At 38.9% G+C, this 10,441-nt stretch overlaps 1 protein-coding gene across 1 annotated transcript in view; it reads left to right on the top strand.

The window, feature by feature from the left end:
• Positions 1-1,869: 1,869 nt before the first annotated feature.
• Positions 1,870-10,441, top strand: part of LOC307044573 (ADAMTS-like protein 2) — a 70,564-nt gene continuing 61,992 nt past the window's right edge. The window contains 1 exon segment of the mRNA XM_079689883.1: positions 1,870-6,009. The gene's annotated coding sequence lies outside the window, so the exon portion shown is untranslated.

Raw genomic sequence — 10,441 nt, 5'->3', positions numbered from 1 at the left:
AGCCCTGAAGAGAGAGAGAGACAATAAAAAGGTCAGAGTTCAAGTGTGAGCAATCTAGCTTAACCTCTGTTTGCCCTAGGGCCAACTAAACTCTGGGGACTTCTCCTCAACTTCTCAGACTGATTTCCTTACTCCTTAATCCTCTGTGTCTTTCCTTGTTTTTGTCTCTTTCAATCATCCTTCCTCCCCATCTATTTGTCTATCTGCCCATTCGTCTGTCTGTCTGTTGGCTCTCTTGGTATTTATTTTTGCATACAAGAGGCAGACTTGAGCCTACATAAATGTTTCACTTTGCATGTGTACTTGAGAAAGAATCGCGACAAAGGAAACGAGAAGAGAGTTTGGCTAATGGAGCAAAAGGCACCACCAGGGATGAGTCTGCGGGCTCACAGGGTTATTAGTGTTAGGGTTTGCACTTGTCCCAATGTTTGACTGGTATACGCTTTGAAAGGCAGACAGCGAGAATTTGTTGCCTGGAATTTGCCTAGTCACCAATATATCACACCAGTTTATTATATCACAAACGTTCAAACTATGCATTTGCTTTCACGCAAACAAGAGAATCTACATTGTCTCAACCATCTAACCATCAATCCCTCAAATAAAATCAATTCTATTATTGCGACTTTCTATTACCAGTATGTGACCTCAATGTCCTGGGTTTAAAGCTGGCCTTGAATATTGTGTTCCTGATTGCGAACTGCCTCTCTTGGTTGTCTGTTCAGGTACACAAAAATGCTGTTGAAATTGTGTTACTGATGTTCATCACTTGGATGAGCAAGCCCGTTCTCAATCCCAAGTCTTCAAATAAAAGATCTTGGTCGGCTGTGCTACATATGAGTCCAACAAAAAAATGCTCTACACAGGCATAGATGGCCGGAGAAAAGGACACGGTACGACGATGCATAGATGTCTGGTTAATAGATGTCTGGTCAGATGGATTGGTCAAATAACACAGGGCTTCCAGCCAGCAGACCAGAGTTTGTGTTGAGTGTTAACCACAAGTCATCTTTGAGTGATTTTACTTAACATTACAAACATAACCCAAACAAGTTTTTTCCTAAACAAGTAGTTTAGTTAACAAAACCGTTTTGTGTGAACACAGAAGTTTTACCGTCAAAACACTGCATGGATGTAACTAGTGGAAATTGATATGTGCAAATATGACGCTAGAGGGGTGTGTAGAGCATCATACTGTAGTTTGAAGACTAGGACCATTAAACACGCTGCTATATTTTACAGGTTGGGGGTTAACAGGTATTGTTTCATTGTACATGAAATGACTGTGGTCTTTGAAACACGTGAAGGCATCCCAAAATGTAAACAGCCGGGGATCAGACCAGTGCCCTACATGGTCGCTTGCTGCGATCTGACGTAAGGGAATGAGGGAATCAAATTAGTCAGTCAATCGTTCTTATTTAAATAAGTTTCACAATCTGCCAGAGCCCAATGTGAAGTTTTCAGTTTTCTTGCTTTTGTCCCATCGACAACACAAAGCCAAAAAATATTCAATTAACAATGACCTTCTGGCAAAGATTTAAATTCATCAGTTTCCATTGGTTTTTGCAATCATATTACAAGTGGCACAGAGAGTTAGGGTTTAGTTTGATAAACTGGCAGTATTAGACTGTATATATATATATATATATATATATATATATCTGCCTGTGAGCTCTGCTTCAGTCCATCCTCCCAGGGGACAGACGTCTGCTGTCTGTCTGTCTGTCTGCTGAGGCGGCCAGTCCTACAAAAACAAAACAGCGAGCCGAGGGGCCCCAGGGTGCCGTCAGGGTGGGGACGGCACAGGGGTGAGGTAGGGGGAGATACGGGGGGATGAGGGGGACTTTTGTCCTGTGTATTTACCCTGCCCGGGGCTCTGGGAAAAGACAGCAAAGGGAAGGAGAACCTGCAAATTAGGGAATTTGTAAAGAAACGACATTAAAACAAATGTTTCAATAAAGCGACGAAAAATGTATTCATCATCACCACAAGGTAAATTCAGGTGTTGCAGCATTACAAAATTAGACAGAAATAATAAAATAGGAGGTATGAAACTATCTGTCACTGGTCAGTATTTTCAAATTAGTTAATAAAGGAGAGAGTGAGATCAAACCTCTAGCCCACAAAAGTATTGCAAAAATTATATTTATGGTATGACAAACTGCTTGTCAGTGGTGTGGTGGAGTCACTGCTCATGCAAACTAAACATTTCCTACTGCAAAGAAAAATCAGTAGTAGTAGTAGTCGACAGGTTAGTTGACGTTAGTTAGCTAACATTAGCGGTTAGCGTTGTTCTTACACCTAAATGCTTCTTCAAATGATACTAAGACCCGTTAGATAAAGACAGTATTTCACAGGTAGCAGGCAAAGCTTGCCCTTAACGGTGGTCTTGTTTCCCCTCTCGCCTGATAGCTTTTTTCTTCCCCCCCCCCCCCCCCCCAGTGGAAGCATTTTGAAACTTCCGGGAGGTTTTTGTCAGACTGTCGTCAGACTCGTGAAGTGTTGTACTGTGTGCGCATGAGCCTCTTAATATATCCTTCTGAATTTTAAACTACATTGTAACGTTGTTATCCTGGTAGTAACTCCCAGTTTTCAAAAACTAATTGTTATCTGATCTTTTTTTTTTCTGTAACTGTAAAGGATTACAGTTTTAAGAAATGTGTATCCTACGTAACACTGTTACATGTATTACGTTACTCTCCAAGCCTGGTTATTGGGTGGGGATTGGTGGTACCCTCAAGTATAGTTGCACTAACGTGTATGTGTGTAAACAGCATAGAGGGAGAGAAAGTGTGTGACTCTGATTTTGTACATTCGTGCTGGGGCATTTGCATACCTGTATGTGCACATGGCTCAAGCTTGAACATTACCGTGCACGGTGGTCTACATCTGTGTGTATGTGTGTGTGCTCCGTCACGCCACTGGCTGTGTGTGTCTGTGTGTGTGTATTTGGCAGCTGGCTGCGCTCCAGCTGTGTCTGGTTGGATAATGAAGTCCAGGTGCTGCTGCGCTTGCTGTAAGACACCTGTCACCAATATTTAGTGCCAGAGAAAGCCAGACTGCAAACAGGGCGAGACGAGCTGTTTGCTTATTTAACAAGACTGCCTAACTGGACCTGAGGACACGGGATGTACTATGAACCCTTTCCTAGAAGCTCTGTCTATGTATGTGTGTGTGTGCTCTGTGATCAAGTACGTGTGAAAGTGCAGGCACAAGAATATATTGAGCTCAGTCAACGTTTGCTAAATTAAACGCAACCAAACGTTTTTCGTAGAATATTTTAATGAATTTTAAGTATTTGACATTTAGCAGATTTGCAAAGATTTTCAGGATTATATCAATATATGGTTTATTAATCCGGTATTTTTTGATTTTGCACATACTGATCAGACAAAGTGAAAACATATAATTGGATTATGGTGCAAGAATGGTCTGAGAAAATGTGCAGACTATGCAGACTAACATGGGTTTTAACAAATGAAAGACTTCATTGAGTCATTCAACTTGTATACACAACTGCAGAGCCGCTCAAATACCCTCCTTTTCCTGTGTGGTTGCGCCTGTTCATGTTAGCCTTTACATTACAGACATCTACATTTCCTTATAGTTTGAAGAGCCAAACAAAGGCCTACCTGTGTAAAGTCCTAGGAAACTTACCTTGGTCCGTCCAGCACATTGGGGCTTGTTTAACTTTTACGGGGGCCCCTCAACTGTCCAACTCCAGTCTCCAACACCTGTGGCCTCTCAGGAGCCCTCCTGCATCGCCCTCCACCTGCCAGCGCCATCCTCCCACAGATTGCCAGCACTTTCAAACCTGCAGCCGGCACACTGCCTTTGACGTGAGCATGCATTGTGTGAGAAATGACCTACATTTGCCATCTCATTGTTTCTCAGACGTGTTTTGAAGTCTGCTTACTGGGTTGCATTTAAAGTTGTGGTGTCAGTCAATAAAAACATTTTATCACAATGATAATGTGTGATTAACATGATTAATCAAAAGTAAAACATACTAGTATTCACTTGTATTTTGGGCAAACAAAAAACTAAAATCTGTGTGGAGTTGTAATAAAGAAATGCATGACAAACTAATAAGAGAAATCTAGATCCAGTGTCAAAGCCAGGCCCTGGGGCCCATCCAGGACTTTGGCTCTCCCAGGAGAAATCATGTTATTATTGTCAACTATGTAGGCCATCGATGTATATTAAGAGAATGTATAGGCCAAAATACATTTTATTTTGTGAAGAAAATGCAAAACGTATACTGTTCTTGTCCTTTTATTTTACACCAATCATCTATTCATCGTTTTTTTCTTTCTTTAAATCAGCTAGGTCTTGATCTTTGTCTCTAATCGATCTCTGTACTGTAGATGTTTGCAACTCTTCTCTGATTTAGTCAACTCCGCAGTGAGATCCTTCCTTTTCCTCAGAGTTGTTCCTTCAGCTTTCGTTTCTGCATCTCCTGGACTTCAAGGGCCTGATCGTTTTCATCAGTGCTCATTTAAGATAAAATAAAAGGTACTTAATTGATCCCAAATTGGGAAATGTTTAACAGTTGTGCTCAAACTACTTAGAGCTTTTCATCTTGTTTTTCCTCTGTTCTCTCTTACTTTCCTGTCTCTTGGAGGTGTTTTGAACTGTCACTTTTTTTTGCTGCTTTTAGAGTGCTGTCTGGGAATTTTCCGATTTTCCTTTCCAATCATCACACTCTTTAAAGGCAGCTTTCTCCTGCTCCTTTCTTTGCATGTAAAATATATTAAAAAAAGTCAAACCAAACAAAGCTCGAAAGGCCAAACAAGATGTTCAGATTTATTCGTGTCAGTCACGGCTGGTGAACGAAGTGGATTGTCCGCTTTGATCTGTAACAAATTCAGTGAAGAAGGAGGTAGCACCATTCCCCAGCAGATTCTCTTCGCCAAACATCTAAAATCGATATTGTTATGAAATCAGTGGTAAAGGCAAATGATTTAATTCAGCCTAAAGCCCTGAACCATTGGCAGTTTCAGCAGTTTATGCTCGAAATCCGGTCTGAAGACGGAGACGTAGTATCACAATGACTGGCTCAGTCGGGGGTCCGCACTGCATCGATTGTTCAATTGGAGGAGATTGGAATTTTTTTGTCTCAAAAGCACAACTGATGGAAGAACTGTCAGATACCATATGGCAGCAGATTTGGCTCTTGTGGTTGACATACCAAAATATCTGAATGTATTGAACTTAAGCCTGCAAGAGCAAGACTTTGTGGTGAGCCAGCTGTATGCACACATCAAGGCTTTTGGTACCGAGCTGCAACTTTTCAAAAGACACTTAATAATAATTCATGGCATTTATTTTAGTGCTTTTCATTAAAATATAGATTAGCCATCGCATCTCTTCCTGTGGAGCTTAACGAATATTTCCGGAATTTTGCAGCCATCGAAAAAGCCATGCTGCTTCTGTCAACCCTCTTCTCTGTGGATCCACAGACATTTTATTTTATAGTTTTATTTTAAAAGGAAAAGTATAGAAAATCTGAACTTTGGATCCTTTTTTTTAGGTACAATACACAACGTAGCTTTTAGGCATGAAAAATGTAAATGTTCCGCTTAGCGCTGACTCTTTGTTTATACCGGCGAGTGAAATGACATGAGAGTGATAACTATCTTCTCATCTAACTCAAAGGGAAAGCAAAAGGTGTATTTCCTAACATGTTGAATATATCTTGCAGTGGCTTCAAGTTCACGTTGTTGTTGAAATTTGAAATCAGAGGATTTCCTTGAATCAAATGATTTAAAATATATACTTACATTCATTTTTATTTTTATTTTGTGAGGTAAAGCCACTTTATCTTGGTTGTGTCTATTTACAGCTGATTGGTTACTTGTCCTATGTTAAACAATGAAGACTTGTCCAGGGATTAACACTGTGCAAGGGTAAAATACAGCTGCAGCAGCAGCAGCAGCAGCAGCAGCAGCAGCAGCAGCAGCAGCAGCAGCAGCAGCAGCAGCAGCAGCAGCAGCAGCAGCAATTCAGGTATCCCCTGCTAAACAACCAAAGATGTACTTGGAGGTGAGGGGTTTCAGAGTCAGAAAGGAAATATTAGGACCACAAATGTGTTCTTGCGGTGTAAAAAAAAATCTAACTCCATGCCCTTCTGCGGGCTTGGAAGCTGAGAAGCCTCAATTTAGAGAGGGAAAAAACACCCACAAGTCTCAGCAGTATTTTTTTATCCAAAACTCACATAAGTGCCTAGACGTGGGATTTTAATGCCACGAGAACTCATTAGTCCTGATATTTCCCTTCCTATCCTTTAGCCTCTGTTCAAGAATCATCGGGTGCTTCCATCTGGAAACACAGACAGGTTTCATGCCATATTCTCTTCATTAATCATATGAGATTGGAGCTCTTTCGAGGTTTCAGATTTTTTGGCAGTAGATTATTTTTCATCATGAACAGGAGAAAGCTGATTCAGACATAAATATGTCAATGTACAGTGTAACAATGTTGAAAACTCTTGGTATTTTCGCTACTTTAATAATCAGACATCTCAGTCATAGTATGTATAGTATGCCCAAAGCGGCTTTGCTATTAGTCTGGAACCTCTCAGTTCACTTTTTTCATCATGCGATGTAGACTAGTGAATACATCCGCCACGTCTAGATAACCAATCAGAGTACAGTTATACTAGCCAATCGTTGTCTCTCTGTTAACGGAAATATATCGTTCAGTTCTTTCAAAACTGACCAAGCTAAAACCTGCAGGGCTGAAATCTGAAGCAAATGCTGTAGTGCCTTTAACCTGCATTATTTCTGATGGCCTATGAGAACATTTCCTACTCTTAATCCCTATCTTCTTCAATACAGCATGATGTTCTTTCAGTGAATTGTAATATTCTTTAGTGCTGGCCCAGCTAGACATTTTTGGTTCTAAAAACATTCTGAGAATGTTACCATTCACTGTTCTAGGAATGTTTTCAGCGGGAAGTTTTCTTTTGGTTCCCAGAATGTTCTTCTAAAAGGTAGGATAACGTTCTCTAAAAATATTCTGAAAATGTTTGGTGATAACTTTCTTCAGATGTTTTTGATAACCTTCTTAAGATGTTTTTGATAACATTGTTCGAACATTATGCCCTACTATTCTTAAAACGTTTTCAGCTGGAAGTTTTATTTTGGTTCCCAGAATGTTCTTCTGAAAGGTAGGATAATTTTCTCTGAAAACATTCTTAAAATATTTTATGATGACCTTCTTCAAATGTTTTTGATAACATTGTTCGAACATTATGCCCTACTATTCTTAAAACGTTTTCAGCGGGACGTTTTATTTTGGTTCCCAGAATGTTCTTCTGCAAGGTAGGATAACTTTATCTAAAAACATTCTTAAAATGCTTGGTAATAACCTTTTTTTTTTTTTTTTAATGTTTTTGATAACATTGTTAGAACCTTATGTTAGAACCTTATTCTTAAAAAGTTTTCAGCTGCAAGTTAGATTTTTTTGTGTTGCCAGAATGTTATTATTTTAGAGTAGGATAACGTGCTTTATTGTTCCGATTTATCTGAAGTATTTTCTTTTTTTTTAAACGCGACCAGCAGATAGTACAATCACTGTCAGTGTCACATGTACTGGAGGGGACCCAGAATCAGACTCAGAATCAGCTGGTGAAAGTAACATTTGTTTATTAGAAAAGGGGAGCTGGGAGTGGAGGTTGGTTATGGCAGCAGTGGGAAACAGTTGTTCCAGGGTGGGTAGAGAGGCCAGGCTGTTATTGGGAGTATGGAAGGCCTTGGATTCCTCCTGGGAGAGACATACAAATGAGTGTGAGCCAAAGCTGCCAAAGATGTCAAAGAATATGCTGGCAAAAAGCTAGAGCGGCACGCAACAAACTGTTCACGGCAACAAACCGTTCACGGCAACAATCTGGCAGGGAATGAGTGCAGGCTGCAGGCTTTCATAGTATGGCTGATGGGCAGGTTGCAGGTGTGGTTGATTGGAGTTTGCTCCCAGCCGTGTAGAGCAGACCAGCAGGCAGGGGGATGGGGACACACAATCGAAACAAACACATACAAACACTAACAGGGGTTTCAGGGACGAGCAGCGACAGTCGGTCCGTTCCTCTATATGTCTGTCGGTCTCAAATCTAAAATAACAATTTTTATCCAATATGTATAAACAGCGGACACTGTTTACTGTATACGCAGCCCTCACAAAAAACACATGGCCAGATAGCTTATCCAACAGTTAGAACCTACATACGAGACACCACCAATATTATCAGAAAAAAGTGTGATTATTTTTGGATATTTTACACAAATGATATGAGTACTGTGGGCCTACATACCTTAGTGTGAATATAAGTGCATGTGAGTGAATATTGGCATGCATACATTAGTTTTTATACGTCCTATTCATTGTCTCAATGCGCTCATACATCTTAAGAAAGTTATCACCAAAAATGTTAAGAATGTGTTTAGAGAACATTATCCTACCTTTCAGAAGAACATTCTGGGAACCAAAATAAAACCTCCTGCTGAAAACGTTTTAAGAACAGTAGGGCCTAATGTTGTAACAATGTTATCAACCACATCTTAAGAAGGTTATAAAAAAAAATTAAGAAAGTTATCAAAAACATTTCAAGAAGGTTTTTACCAAGCATTTCAAAAATGTTTTTAAAGAATGTTATCCTACCTTTCAGAAGAAAATTCTGGGAACCAAAATAAAACGTCCCGCTGAAAACGTTCCACATACCATACAATGGTTACAAACATTTCTAGCTGGGAACTCACACATGCCACCGCAAACATGCAATATCTGCTTACAGCTTATCATGAATTACGTGCTTGTTTGTTTTTTTCAGGAACATATGGTGACATCAGATTTTTTTGAAAAACATCCTTTTCAAACAAATGCAACAAGTTTGTTTTTTAAAGCGCTCTAGAAATAAATCTGACGTTGACCATGACCGTGTTAATATTTGCCATAACAGGAACGTTTTATAATAAAAGAATAACATCCTGAAAACATTTTCAGAATGTTGCTTGGAGAATGTTCTTCATTTGTTATCATGTAACATTAAAGGAACATTTTATAAAACACTTTCTGTCATCTCAGGCCTCAATAACATCCTGAAAACACTTTCAGAATGTTGCTTTGAAAATGTTCTTCTTTTGTTATCATGTAACATTGAGGGAACGTTTTATAAAGAACATCTTTAATGTGTTACCCCAACAATGTCCAAAACACATCCTTAGAATGGTGCAGGCAAAACGTTCTACCTTTGTTAACATATCACATTAATGGAACGTTTTATAAAAAAACTTTCTGTCATCTCAGGCCTTAAGAACATCCTCAAAACATCCCCTGAATATTGCAGTTAAAACGTTATGTCTTAGTTAACCTTAAACCTTATAGGAAAATTATTTGAAAAAATAAACATCCTAAAAAGGTTCTTTGAACATCAGATTAAAACGTTTCTTTAAAACCTTATTAGAACCTGTAAGTAACGTTAGCCAAAGTTGTGAGAACGTTCCCCGCTAGCTGGGTTATCATGAATTACGTGCTTGTTTGTTTCTTTCAAAAGGAAAATATGGTGACATCAGATTTAAAAAAAAAAAACAAATGCAACAAGTTTGTTTTTAAAAGCGCTCTAGAAATAAATCTGACGTTGACCAAGACCGTGTTAATATTTGCCATCACAGGAACGTTTTATAAAAATATAATAACATCCTGAAAACATTTTCAGAATGTTTCTTGGAGAATGTTCTTCATTTGTTATCATGTAACATTGAGGGAACGTTTTATAAAGAACATCATTACCCCAACAATGTCCAAAACACATCCTTAGAATGGTTCAGGCAAAATGTTCTACCTTTGTTAACATATCACATTAAAGGAACATTTTATAAAAAAACTTTCTGTCATCTCATTCCTCAATAACATCCTCAAAACATCCTCTGAATGTCTTAGTTAAAACGTTATGTCTTAGTTAACCTTATAGGAACATTATTTGAAATAATAAACATCCTAAAAAGGTTATTTAAACATCAGATTAAAACGTTTCTTTAAAACATTATTAGAACCTGTAGGTAATGTTAGCCAAAGTTGTGAGAACGTTCCCCGCTAGCTGGGGGGCTACGCTTTGATTGCCAGTAGAACTCAGTAACCTCAACTTGTAGTCAACAAACCACTGTTATATCTGATCCACTCTCATGAAATCAGTCATTCCGAGTTAAACTCGATGCATGTGAAAAACTCATGCTTTGGTCATTTTAGGGTTTTGGCTGATTCCAAGCAAACAAAGTCTTGGCTTTCAGAATATCACACTTGCATTGCCATATGGAGACAATAAATATATTTTTGAAGCTTGTCAAGAGTGTCAACTTCAGCGATCACCATCTCATTTACTCCACGTCTCCCAAAAATAATGAATTAATGATATTAACACAGCAAGGTACGAGACAGGGGGTTTTCA

Source organism: Notothenia rossii, assembly GCF_949606895.1.
Source record: "Notothenia rossii genome assembly, chromosome: 6".
NCBI classification, from domain to species: domain Eukaryota; kingdom Metazoa; phylum Chordata; class Actinopteri; order Perciformes; family Nototheniidae; genus Notothenia; species Notothenia rossii.
This window is presented reverse-complemented; position numbering and strand designations above follow the sequence as displayed.